The 13799-nt window shown below is 47.2% G+C and overlaps 1 long non-coding RNA gene across 1 annotated transcript; it reads right to left on the bottom strand.

Moving 5' to 3' along the window:
* Nucleotides 1-740: 740 nt before the first annotated feature.
* Nucleotides 741-13420, bottom strand: LOC136786402 (uncharacterized). The gene is made up of 4 exons (XR_010824974.1): nucleotides 13184-13420; nucleotides 11520-12176; nucleotides 10985-11036; nucleotides 741-1153 (listed from the first exon to the last, which is right to left on the bottom strand). It is a non-coding gene; the product is annotated as an uncharacterized lncRNA (long non-coding RNA).
* Between the last annotated feature and the right edge of the window lie 379 nt (nucleotides 13421-13799).

Genomic DNA, 13799 nt, shown 5'->3' with positions numbered 1-13799 from the left:
ATTTTTTTTTTTTTGCACATAAGTTTCACCCCTGTCCCTCCAGCTTTGTTTTTGCTGTTGTCCTAGGACTTGCCATCCTCTCCTGGTAGGAGGTGAATGCAGATGTTGTCCTTGCCCTTCAGCTTCGCTCAGCTCCAAGGGCTCTCTATGATTACTTCAAAAATGTCAGCTATGGTGTTTATGTCAGCACTAGTAAATCAAGCAATAGAAAAAAAACTGAATTTCTCCAGCCACGCACCTGAGGTTCTCTGATCTCACTGCTGGAAATCTGACCCTGCCCTAGTAAAGGCTCACAAACGATTCACACAGAGCACCTCTCTGGTGGGTGCTCTGGATAAAATTGTTCCCTTCTGTTTCTCACCTGGAAATCAAAAATCATACCAGTGACCAGGTATCATGAGGGTTTGAAGGAGAAAATAATACCAGAAAAAAAAAAGGAAAAAAATATTTTTATAAGGAAAGCACAGCTGTGTTGGAAGGAGCCTAGCCCCCCTTAGGGTAGCGATCCCTCTGCAAGCACGGATTTAACCATCTCCCGTATATCTGAACCGGCTCCAGAAACTAGAGATTCTTTCAGCAAATAGTGTGCAATTTCTGCCAGGTTGTCTTCCCTGGGGAGAACAGCTGGGACTTGATATCCTTCGGTGAGCCGCTGCTTACGAGGTTCATTAGCACTTAGAAAGAGTGCATAAAAGTTTGGGTCTTGCCTCTGACACCCTGCCCACGGGCACTGCCGGTCCCCACAGACCCCCGCTGGTCGGTGGCCGGTGTGGTGCTGGCCCCAGCCCAACGCTGCACAGTGCTGCGGCGAGAGCAGCATCAAATCTGAGCTGGAAGCAGGCAATGAGAACAAGAGGTTATGCTGTTTGGAAGTGGCACGGCCAAATTGCACCTAGTGCATCTGTCTGTGACTGCCGTTTCCCCATTCTCACCTGTATGTGGGCCATGCATCCCTCATCACCCGGTTGCTCCCATTTTCAGGCTCTCAGCACCTCCAGGCAGTGACTTTTTCCACGTGCAGACCAAGACGGGGCCCGGCCCGGCTGCCCTCCAGCCACAAGCACAACACAGAGGAGTTTAATAAAGGTTGGCAACCTCTGATGGAGCACCTCTCCCCCAGATAGGCAGGGACTCGCACCGCCGTGTGAAAGCACTGAAAAAAGAAACACAAACAGAAAGCTTTCAGGCAGGAGAAACCACGTCCCATATTCTTCGAATCTGCTTCATATTATAAATCACCGGTGAAGGTGATAAATGTGTGCACTTAAAACAAAATACACGCTCCGCGCAACGGGGCTGTTCAGCATAACAAAGCGGCCTGAGGGCAGCTGAGCTAAAACAAGCGTGTCGCTCTTACTGGCATTTCTCGGGGTCTAGGCGAGCGTGCAGCAGCAGGGTTTCCCAGCCTGCTGCTCGGTTTCGGCTTCGCCCCGCCGCGTGTGCCTGCAGAAGTGCACAGGGCAAGGCGCTGGGCGCGCGAGGCTTCCCCAGGGCCCAGCCTGCAAAGCTCGCTGCAGGCTGGCAGCAGTGCTCGTCCCTCTGCTACAGGCGCTCCCCACGAGCCCCTTCACCTCGTTCCCTGGAGGGTTACGTGATACGGGAGCGATAATTATCTGGTTCTGTCTGCTGCCGTTTGCTTTCTGTATTCCATTCCAGGGCTTTTCTTACGACAACGTCTTTGCTAATGGACGGCCCTCCCTGCTGCCCGTGTAGAGCACCTCGCCCATTACACCTGCTGGATGGGGTCTGGCACCGCACAGCAAACAAAATGGAATTAAACCTTAGCTGTAAAGTAAGCAAGTCTTATTACACCCAATTTTACAGTTGGGTAAACTTACATACTGGAGACATTTAAATGACTTTCTGCAGCATTACAGAATGAGCTGGCAAAGGCACAGAGCCTGGAAAAGTCCAGTGCTCAGTCACTGCTCTGCCCCCCCCCCCCCAGCCGTGAGAAAGCAAATTTATTAAGCGTGTGGTTAATAGTTAAGCTTACGAGCAAGGGGGCATTAAGCCATTACAAAGCTGCCTTCCTTAAGCGCGCCAAAAACCTGCTGCCAGCACCGACAGGATATTAATCGTGCCTTCCCCCACCCCTGCGGTCCGCAGGCAGAGGTGATTTATCACTTGGCACTGAAACGATGTGACATTCACAGCTTCTGACACAGGTGGAGGAAAGCGCGCCGGGTCGGGGGACACAGGGGACCTGTTTGACCCCAAAACTTAAAGGAAAGCAACCGTAAAGCAAGTAAAGGAATAAAAAGTAGTGCTGTTGTTAGAAGAAAGACAGCGCTGCAAAATTCAGCTGTCCCTTGTAGGGCTACCAGACATCCCAGGCGGCGGCTTCCTTTGCAAGTTGTCTCCAAAGCTTAGCTACTCTGTAAGCATCAGGAAGCCAACGGCTGGGAGATAACCCTATGGGGAGATGCAGAGGGGCACTGGGGAGCAGATGACCCTGTTTTTCAGGGATGGAACTGGTTCTTGATTGCTCACGGAGCATGGCTCGTGGCTGTCTGTAAACAGACGCATTTCCCTTTCCGACGGCCCAGTTCTTCCCCCGGTTCCATTCCATAGCTCTGTGGTCTCACCTGCTGTCACATCCCAGGTCACGAAGTTGCCACCAGGTTACAGACATTGGATTTCCGTTGCTGGCAAAAGGAAGCAGAGGGAACTGGCGTGGTCAGAAAGGCAGCTGAGGAAAACAGTCAGCAGTGGGGAGCTTTAAAGCCAGATTATTCCGAAACCAAGACACTGATCCACCGGTGCAGGCGGAAACTCCCTGAGATGGGAAAACGTTCTCCAGCTTAACCCGGAATTTGCCGAGTACGCAGCGTGTGTGGAGCCAGGCTCTCATACCTCATTTCAGTAATAATTAAGAACTTATGACACTGGGAAAACAAGAACTAATTAAACGCTAAGAGAAGGGAGGCCACTGCGTAATTGGGCTAGGGATACGAGGCCAGGCTAGGAAGGTTTGGGGACCTGGTAACAATTCATCCTTCAAGCCTTCTCCTCCACACCAGAGCCCATGCCCAGCTCTAGATGTAAAGCACTTGAATGGGGTCATGGCTGAGGAGCAGCGTTTGTTCCCACATGCTCTAGCATACTTCTGCCATCCTAATTGAGTTTTGTGCTGAAAACACACTTCTTCTGGAGGAACAAGAAAGGGTAAGGACAACTCCTGGCTGTCCTCCAGGAAGCTTGAGTCATTTCAACATCATCCTGAGATTTAGACACTAAAATGAATTATAAATGGACCAATTTTGCACTGCTTAATGGAGGCTTGTACAAGGTAGAGCAGGGATTCCAGGTCTCCTGCCAGCTGGGACAGAAGCCTTAGGGGTGCTGTGCATTTTATAACCCAGGAAAAACTCATTTGGGATTCCTTGCTGACAAATTCAAGGTGCCCATGAGCCAGATGATAGTCCTTTTGCTTACAATGACATAAGCCTGAAATAAGTCCACTAAAGCATGTGAAGAGAAGGAGGAAAAGGAGCAGCAAGAAACAGGTCACAGTGATAACTTTGGTGCTCTGTGGAGTGGGGGGGTGAACCCCACTTTGATTTTCAATCAAACCCAAATGTAGATGGGCAAAGGAGGCTTATGCAAATATCATCTCGGAGCTTCAGCTCTCCATTCTTGTTCCACGTGAGGTGGATTTAACAAAAATCCCCATAATTTTGTCACCTAGCAGGGCCGTTTGGACTGGTGAGGGCACGGGTGATGTGTTAAATAGGGCTGCGCCTTGTGCTGGCCCCAAATCACTCAGCACTCGTCATTCCCATCAACTTCTGCTGGAGCTGTGGGGCCAGCTCTTCGGAAATAATCACGCATAAGTTATTCTACCAAGGACAGCTGCACATCACTCTATTACAATTTTCCCCCCACCGACTTAATAAAGAGCGGATGAGGAAATGTCATATCATCTAAAGAACGACACCTACTGTTGTTTTTGGAAGCGTGGCCCATTTAGTTGGGCGCTCAGCCCGACAGCCCAAAGTGCACTTTGAAGCCTGAGGTGACATTGCGTCCCGAATAGGACTTGTCACTTAAATGCCTTCTCGATGCATATTACACAGAGACAAAGGTACGAGCTATTTCAGCACGTGAACTTTACAACTAGAAAAATCAAGCATGTGTCAGTACCACTGCAATTTCATCTGCTCTCTGGTCTCCACAGCATATGGTCTGATGGTGCTATTCCATTTTCTGTCCCTGGGAGAGCAGTTTGAAACTGAGAGAAACAGCATGGTACATTTGAGTTTATGGGGTATTAAAAGGGCTACAGCGAATGGCAACCAAGGCACAGAAGTGAATTATTTATAGTGCGATTGCACTTTCTCCTAAACTACCCTTCAGACAGGTCAAGCCTCGGACATACGCATTAAGACCTTGTTAAATCCAAAGTCAAGGCAGCATCCTACAATGGAGACATCCCAGTATTAAATGAAACTGTGTTCGGGTAAAAATCTTTCAAAATTAACACTCTGGGAAAGATATCACTCAGTTCCTGGCTTAAGGACACTTATTTCATGTAAACATCTCTTTATTTAATTTATTTCCCTTTTTGGGTGAGGTCTCCTACATAACATGACCTAAGGAGAAGATCGCTCTATTTTTGCAATGTCAGGACAAAAAAGTAGTCCTTTATTTTTCCCGGTAATACTGAATGCACAAGTTAGCCAAGACATCCCTTTGAGCTCAGGTACCAGCCAGCTCCACAGAAATCTGTTTTGCACAAAAACTGGAGCCAGTTCTGCACTGCAGAGAGCTGCAGTGAATTGCTGCACTATTTTCGTGCTGCTACGACAGGGCTGTTGCAGGTAGCCCTCCCAGGCAGGCAGGGGGGTTTGGGGCCAGAGGAGGGCTCCTGCTACCAACACAGAACCCAGGCACTGCTCAGCAGCCTGCAGAGCCTCTCTTTGTGGGCAGAGCCTACATTCGCCAGGCTGGCAGCAAGAACAAGAACTGCCTGGCCAATAAATCGCGATCCCTGTGATATAGGTACTACAGAAAAGGGCTAAGAAAAGACCAAAGCAGAGAGTTTGCCTTTCACAGGCTACAATTCTCCACGAAACGTTTACATAAGGAATTACTTCTCCGCCTACATTTTCTATCCAATTTCAGCCAGTCACAGCTTGTCCGCAGCCCGCACGCGGGCAGGTGTTTCAGGCCCTGAGGTTAGATTTTGGAGCAGGGCTGGACACCACCACTGCCCTCGTTCCCTCACATCCTGAGGCATCTTCACAAAACCCCATCCCAGCTGGTCTGTGCCCAGCTCGAAGGATGCAAGCGGGACGTTGGCCACCCAGCCCCTTGTGCTACGGAAAGAAGGGGACCCGGCTATTCCCACGACGAGAGCCGGCACCGCGCACAGCCCTCCTCTGCCTTGGCCATAAGCAAGCAGAGCAGAAATACTGTCTCAGCAGTAAACTAATGAGTGCATATTTTTATGGGACTTGATAGCACATTAATTGATTTTATTGCAATTTATGGCATTTGCATAATGATGTGAGTCAATATGAAGATAGTGAAGCGGGAGGTTATAAAAAGCATCTCAGAGTCTCATTCTCAAGGAGCAGAGCCCAGTCCCAGCATTTCCACATCTCAGTTTTCTTATTTTGGTCATGCTGTTGTTTTGCATAACTTTCTGAAGCACGCAGCAGCGTTGTGCTGATAGGCTGACTACAAATAGCATCTAACAGTGCTACCTAGGAAATGTCTGATATCATCAACAGATAGATTAAATCTGTAATTACAGGATTCTTAAACCTAGATATCAAATTTGCATTATTAAATCCCTCTATCTAGAGCTTCTCCATCAAACCAACAATCTTTCTTAGATAACAGCAACGGGAGAGGTGCCACTTGTTTAGGCCAGCTGATTGCATTGCTCTTTTTCTCTTTGCTTCCCATGTCTAAGCAGTTGCGGTGGCACACAGCAACGCAGCCCTGCTGCCTACCTGCACCAGCTCTGCCATGAACCTTCGGTCGTGCTTTGGCACCAGAGGCCCAAACCATCTCAGCATCCAATTCACAAGCCACAAAGGTGATTAAAGGGGTAACATTATGACTTAAATGCAACTAAAAATCTTGTTATCGGTGAGCAATTCCTTAGATTAAACAATAAGGAAGAGCTTATACGTTGAATCAATGCAGTGAGGTTCCATTTGAATGGAAGACGTTATTAGAGTATTTTTTTTCCAGCACTGATGGCACAGCAGCCCGGATCTATAACCGCATTAAAAGCAGTGCTCAGGAAGCACAGCCTGGCCAGCACGATGCAAAAGGACTGCCAACTGGGAGCGTTGCCCACAGACACCCCCTGTGAGAGGCATTTCTGGCTTGGCAAAGATCAAACAGCCCCACGCAGGATGGGTTTCCAGTGTGCATTACAACCCCCGGTTCCATTCAGTCCTGTATCAACAGGATTATGCCAGGACAGATTTCTTTTTCTCCTAATGGACTCCAACAAATGTGAATTGTTGGAATGAGAATTCTAATTATAACGAACAACAAAAAAAGCTGCAATTACTGCTTGTTAACAAACTTGTGGTACTAATTAGAATACCTTTCAGCAGAAAACATTATACCTTGATGTATTGTTATTACTATTATTACTATTCATCCTTTCTAGACTCTCTGGATCCTGTCCCACATACAAATACCCAACAGGTCAGAATTTTAGTAAACAAACTCCCACAGTACTTCCATGCCACATTGCAGCCCAAGGATTGTTTCTAGAGTACCAGCAATTAAAGTAATTAAAGTAATAAAACACAAAAGAAGATGTAGGAATTAATCAAGTCTAGATCAAATCCAAATAATTTGGTTGTTTTTCCAAGGGCGTAAATACTGTTTTGTTGCTAACACCACACTGGTACCTGGAAGATGGCTTTCCTTGAAAGTAAAAGCAGCAAGGGGCAGAGCCCTTGTCTCGTACCTCAGTAGCTAGAAGGGCACCCAGGAGAACAATGAGCAAGATCACCCCCAACATAACCAGCTCTCAATGCAAATATCACTTCACCGCGTTGGCGAGGACTGCAGAGAACATCTTGTACCAAAGACCACGAGGGGACAGGCAGGGTCTGCCCAGTGAGCGATGGGCACATCTCGCCCTGCTCCGAGGGGACAGTGCTCAGCCGCCGAGCACGCACCTGCGTCCCAGCCAGCTCTCCCAATTCTTTGCTGGGAGCTTCATATGATCAAACAACTTTGTCCCAAATTAAGCTGCCATCTTAATTAAATACAGAAGTTGAGTGAAGCCCAGAACTACCATTAGTCAATACTTGGGCTTGCTCTTCCAACTGACAGTCCAAAAACACTTTTAATCTAATAACCCTCGCAGCATCCGTGTGACCTAAACAGGTTTCACTGCACTCATTTCACAGATGAAAGGTGCAGGGGCAACAAAACAAAGTGACAATCCGCCACGAGCCCAACTTCAGGTTAGGTCATTTAGCAGAAGGGGTGCTGGGACAGAAAGCAGAAACCCTGAGCGAGGGGAGGAAAAACCCATCCCACAGCTCCGAGGCGGGAGCCCTTCTCCTTCCTCTCCCCTCGGAGAGGACGGGAGTCTCGAGTCATTACGTGCTACGACTGGGTGTGCTTGTACTCTGCACGATAGAATTACATCTACAGATGGTCTAGACAAAAAACATAGCTAATTTTAGCTTAGCTAGAACCTCGTGCATGTAGCTGGGGAAATAAAATTAGATGCACTTTATGTAATTTCTAAATTATCTAGAAGACCTTACTCTGTAAATAAATATCAGCCAAAACCTAATCTTCTGTTTCATACAATGTGGTTTAGTCTTTAGTTCTTTCATGAAATATCACACCTAGGAAAGAAACATATTTTTTCCTTTTTTGGACATCTACCCAGACACATTTAGAGTCGGGTATTTTTTGTCTATCTTGTAAAATCCCATTATCACACAGTAATGTGTCCCTAGTACCCTTTATAGATTATTTTTCTGCTTTTCCAATTCCGTTAAATAATTAGTGGTAATTGCCCTAAGCAAATGGTTACCAAGCAATCCAATACTGTCAGTAAGCAATTTGTGCTTTTGAGATGCCCTTGTCTTCACACGCTTGTGTCAGCGGAGCCCGGAAGAGGACAGCCAATATGAACACACACTGCACCGCTCTCCAGATTCATGGAGGCAATTAGCAGCAGAATCCGCTTCAGTGCCTGCGGTCCTGGCACAGGTGAAAATACCGGAGAAAAATCTGTAATGCTCGCAAGCAGTTCTCAGAACTGCCAGGGTGGGAAGAGACTGTATCCAGAGAAAGATGCTTCACCTCCTCCAGCATGAGCAACAGCTGAATTTTCCAAAACAACCACGAAAGCTTCCAGCCTACACACTTATTGCTCAAAATACCAGATTCCCCATTAATAATTGAAAAAGCAGTGCTGTGATTCTCCTCTGCATATGAGTCTCCTGTTAGTCTGAACTTTTGGTTCAACATTTTATAGCACTTGCACAAGCTAAAAATAAAAACAAAGCGGTGACTCTGAGTGAGAGAGCCCAAATGGGCTGTGCTAGCCTCAAACACACTGAACCACCAAAACCTGGTACATGAAAACAAAACCTGAGCTTTATTATGAGCACAGCATTGCAATTCGGGACCACGCAGCACAGGACTGACTATGCAGGCTGCTTTAAAGAGCCCAAATGGTGAACATCTGAGATTTTCAAGGCTGCTTCTTGTGGAAACAACAAAAAAATACACATTAAAGGTGATCAAGTTTTTATGCCATTGCATACAATGCCAGAAACCCAGGCTTACCTAGAATACCTCTTCTCTGGGATTAATTATTTTTATTATGGACAGTGATCCTCAAGATCACTGTTAGCAGTCGACAGGTGTGAATGGTAAGTGCAGTCTGTTACACTCCAGACAAGAGGCAATTTGCAGCTATTAAACAGCGGTTTGCAGAATAATGATATTGTTTGCATTATTCAGTACCTTCCGTATGAAGAATTCAAAGTTCTTTGCAAATAGGAACTCTTAAAAATCCCGTGTGGGATTTTTTGCAGACAAGCCAAGAGAGGCAAAAACTGCATCCGACTTCTTTGGACAAGGCACACAAAGTGGCAGTGTCCCTGCTGTGACGTGGACTTGGGATGCCCTACTGGGGCTCAGCTCCCAGGACTGCTTTTAAAACAGTGCATACCCTTCATTTATCGCTACCGTTTTATGACTTAATTCCCCCATGCTGCTCACCTATTGCATGATCACTTTTTTCCAGGTGTACAAATTCCCCACTGCATAAAATATGTTTTAGCAGTTTTCTGAAAGATATTATCACTGTTAGTCCTTGAATAGCATGGATTTTCAGCGCTGCCATGTGCTACTCTAATTTATGTTTTGACCCTTCAGCTCTTCAGAGATGAAAATCAGAACCTTCTAAATGTACTGAATAAATTACTGTCTTTATAATAAAGATATGACTAATATAATTCTAGTCAATTCAGAATATTCTGAAGCATTGCTCATGGCACCACTTCTAGATAAAAATAAATGTTCAAACAATTTCATACTTCAGCATAGTGATATCTCTGTGATGCATCATCCTGGATCCACACAATTATAAAGTAAAACTAAAGTGTATTTTAAAAGACCTTTTCCTCATTTCTCATATATGTAAAAGTCTCATCACTCATGCATGCACGATCCCTGTAATTGCAGAAGTGGCATTGTAGCACTGCTGTTTTGACAGCGTATTCTAAGTAATTTTTCATTCTTGAGGGATTATTTCTCTCTCTCTCCCCCTTGTTTACTTGTTTTTATTGTTTTTAAAGGCAAACCTAATAACCCATGATGTGCTGCTCCTAGGAACACACACGGATCTCCCTAACCACCACGGGGCAGAGCTCCCTGCCCCGGCACTGTGATGCTCACCAGAGCTGAGCCCTGCGCCCCAGGGGGGCTCCACCGTGCTCATGTCCCACCTCTAGGGCAAAGGAGCTGCACTGAGAGACAAATTCAGGGCAGGCGACCTGCTCAGCAGGTGCTGTTGCCTCGGGTGGGGCTGATGGAGAATAAAATGAACAAACCCTTTGAAACCATCAAAATACATGTACAGAGAGGGTAGTAACCAAAGACACCTACCCAGGTAGGTATCACCACTGCTCAGCACATAAGGCACAGAAAGTGGGCATTATTTCATGCTGATAAGCATTTTATAGTTATATGTCAAAGCTCTCCTTTGGATTTCTGTAAAATCTTATCGAAATAAATAAGTCATTTATATGCGGGACCGTATAAACACTCTCCACTCTGTCTTTGTCTTCCTGCGAAACTGGCAGGCTGCACTTGCCTCTCAGTTGCCTGGGTAAACAGCTTGCTAATATAACCAATATATGTGATAATATTCCTAAAGCATCATTTTATAAAAGGGCAAAATTGTTTGACCCAAACAATTCCCAATATGTTTTATGTGTTACCATTGATAGAAATTTCTCCTGCCTTTCACTTTAGTGCAAACGAAAAAAAAACAACTGCAACAAAAGCCCTTTAAAATGCATGCAATAGGAAAGAAAAAAAAAAAGAAAAAAAAAAAAAAAAGCAAATCTCCAGAAATTACTTTCTCATTGGCATGGGCAATTCTGAACACATCACAGCTCTGAGAAGTTCTGGTTCTCATTTCAGAAACTGCTGAGATCTGGGAACATCCGTTTTACCTGAAGGTTGATGTGCCAGATCAGTGCCCCAACGGGAGACGTGCAGAGGTACGTAGGTGCCTGGAAATGCAGATTGGCACCTCGAGGGATTTGAACCGAGCGAGAGCTAGGCTGGTTCTGTCAGTTGCTGTAAGATTCTTGTCGGGCCTTTGAGCAGCCAGCAGCAAAACCTCTGCGGAGCCCAGGGAGCCGGGCACGGGCTGGGGAGAGCAGCCGAGCTGAGCCCACCCTCGTCCCTGGCCCCGCTCACAGCCGTGCACCCCCGGCACAAGGACACCCCCGGCCCAGCTCACCTGCAAGTCCAGCACCATCCGCGCGTTGCAGCGGGTCCTGCAGCTGCATGGCCTGGGGAAAAAGCAGAAAAATATGTGAGTGACACGTACCCAGTGGAGTCCTGGAGCTCCGCCATCTCTCCAGGAGATGCCCCGAAAGGCCACTTGCAAAGTGGAAGCTCTTGGAGATGCCCGCTGCATCCATGGGTCGTCAGCTCCTGTGGGCACTTTGCTAATGGGCTCTGCAGGCTGGCATTATTACACCTTAATGTCTTGGCCAAAGAGTGGGATTTGTGTCACTTCATCCAGTTATGCAGACAGCATTTAAGAGGTCTAGGTGGAGCGGAGCACTGGCTGTGCTCCCCGTCATCCTTGGCCCTGCCATCCCACCCTGCCTCAGAAGCGGTGCGAGCAGCCGCCACATGGCACAGGTGCCCCCGCAGGCTCCGTGTGAGGCAGGAGGTGACACAAGACCTGAAAATCCCACTGGTGCTTCACACGTGTGTCAGCCGTAAGGAAAGCCTGCGCAAGTCTTCAGCAAGGAATACATACATACCTGTGTAGCGATCCTAAAACTCCTGGCTAGTGAGTGGTGGTCCTGTTAGGGCTCCTGTTTTAGCAACACGCCGTAAGCCTGCCGCTGCCTTTCCACTCCAGCACATCAGCGGGACGTTGTCAGTCAAAATCAGTTCAAAGTAATGAAGTGCCTCTCTTGTGTTAGGAATACCAACTCAGCTCAGGAAGAGGCAAGGCTGTGCAACGACACCGTAGGGCAGGACAGCAGCAAGGGCACGGGGCAGCAGTGAGGCAGAGGCTGAGGGAGCCCTTCACATCCAGATTTGGGAGCTGGCATGTTCCCTGTTAATTTGGGGCACGGACCAAGCAGCATCTCCTTTATTTCACACCGGGTTTTTTTCCTGCTCCACGTGACCAAGAGCAGCCTTGTGATATCTGGCTCGCTCTTAGGAAGCGCCTGCATCCGCAGCCCAGGACTCTGCTCCCCTCTCTAATTGTCAAGAACTCGTCTGTGCCTAAATCCAGGGCCGGTGCCAAATGGCTCTGAGTTTGCATTACTTTCAGCTGGCCAAGAGATCTTTATTTCTGTTTTGTCTTTCTCACAATGTGTGCCACAGCCCAGAGACAGAAGCCTGGCAGCGAGGAGCCCTGCATCCCAATCAAGGGTCTGGCGCGGAGCAGCGATGTGCGGAGAATCCTGAAGAAGAAAACTATATAAATGCTAAGTACGGTTAACCTTCCTTCTCTCTACCCTGCAGTCTCCACTGAGGCAAATTTGTACATGCTTAATTTTCATTAATAAAATCAATATGTATGCACTTGCACATGTACCACTACAAACTAGCTTTCAGAAAAAAAAGAAAAAAAAAAAAGGTCTGCGTGTGAATCTCTTCCCCACAAATATATCCTTGGAAAACATTTTCACTGGTTGCATTTTTCTGAAGATATTCAGCCACCCAAGATCTTGAAATATTCTAATTCAGGTGCTAAACACAGTCAGTTCATTTCCTGATTTATGTTTAAATAAATGGCCTCATCTTTTTAAAGCTAAAACCAAGAGATTGCAGTTATATTAAAGGGTAGTGTTTAAGCGAGAAAACAGTTTCTCTTAGCATTTATTTTTGTCACTATTGTAAGCTTTCTGCCACAAGGTTTTTTGTCCTTGGCAGAATGAAACTTAATAAGCCATAATGTCACTAATTTGTCTAGGTTTCTAATGAGGCTGGTCTGAAAAGCTCTATTCCTTTATACTTGCATTTTCTTAATGAAATAAACTTTGTTCTCCTCCTGTCTTCTTTTCTGGGGTCTTTCATCCACTATTCAGCTAGTCTTGAGCTTTTCAGCCAATTTCATAAACCACAGCATAGATGTTGCCAGATCAAAAAACGCTGCATTATCACCTCCAATTAAGCAATCAGGCTAAGTGAATTCACCAGGGAATAGGAGTGCCTTCAGATCCCTCAGCCCACTGCCTCCACCCCCTTTCGGCATTAAATTTCCATTTCTTGGGTTGCTGCAGACGCTTACACAGGCGTGATCCTGGGCTGCAACCCTGCTGTCAGCTGTCTGAGAGCTGCCAGGGCAGGGGGGTGCAACAGCCCTTCAAGGCCAGCCCAGCTGCTTTGGAGGAAACCTGCACTGTGACACAGCTTCTTCTCCCCAAAATCTGCACGCCTTTACCACCCCAGTCCTCCACCAACATACCTTAAGTCTCCTAAAGCTGCAGAGCTCTGTGTGCGCAGCAGTGTGCTTGTCCTGCAAGAGTAAGCCCTCAGGAGGAGCGGGACAGGGATACGTGATGCCTTCCGAAAACCATCGCTGGTCTTCCAGGGTCTCCAGCCACTGGCGAGGGCAGCTGCCATCCACCCTGCTGCAGGAGCTGGCCTCTGGGCAGGGTCCCAGCTGGGAACAGGCAGCCAGAAAATGCAATATTTTGGCCAATAGCAGTCTGGTTGGGGGAAAAAAAAATGGTATTTTACATCTCTTTCTTAAAATGGCCTTCCCAAGGTATCTTGTTTCTGGGGCACACACACACAGCAGGGGGGTACTCAGCCACGCGACTCCTCCGCGACAGCCGTGGTGGGCAGGGGGAAGGGCAGGCAAAGGGTAGCATCACAAACAATGGTAGCACGCCGTGATCGAGTGCTTAAATCACGTTCTGACCCTAAATAACTCATCCGGCTGGGAGCTGGATAACCAGAGGCGAGGAACCACGGGAGCGGTGCTGGCTCTGGGGAAGGTGTTGGCCCTTTACGGAAAGGAAAAAACCTTTTACACCGGCCGGAGGGTCGAGAACCTTCTCCCTGCTTACACCTGATAC

This window comes from Anser cygnoides, chromosome 14 (assembly GCF_040182565.1).
Source record: "Anser cygnoides isolate HZ-2024a breed goose chromosome 14, Taihu_goose_T2T_genome, whole genome shotgun sequence".
In the NCBI taxonomy this organism is placed as follows: Eukaryota; Metazoa; Chordata; class Aves; order Anseriformes; family Anatidae; genus Anser; species Anser cygnoides.
The sequence above is the reverse complement of the archived record's forward strand: the minus strand, read 5'-3'. Positions and strand labels throughout refer to the sequence as shown.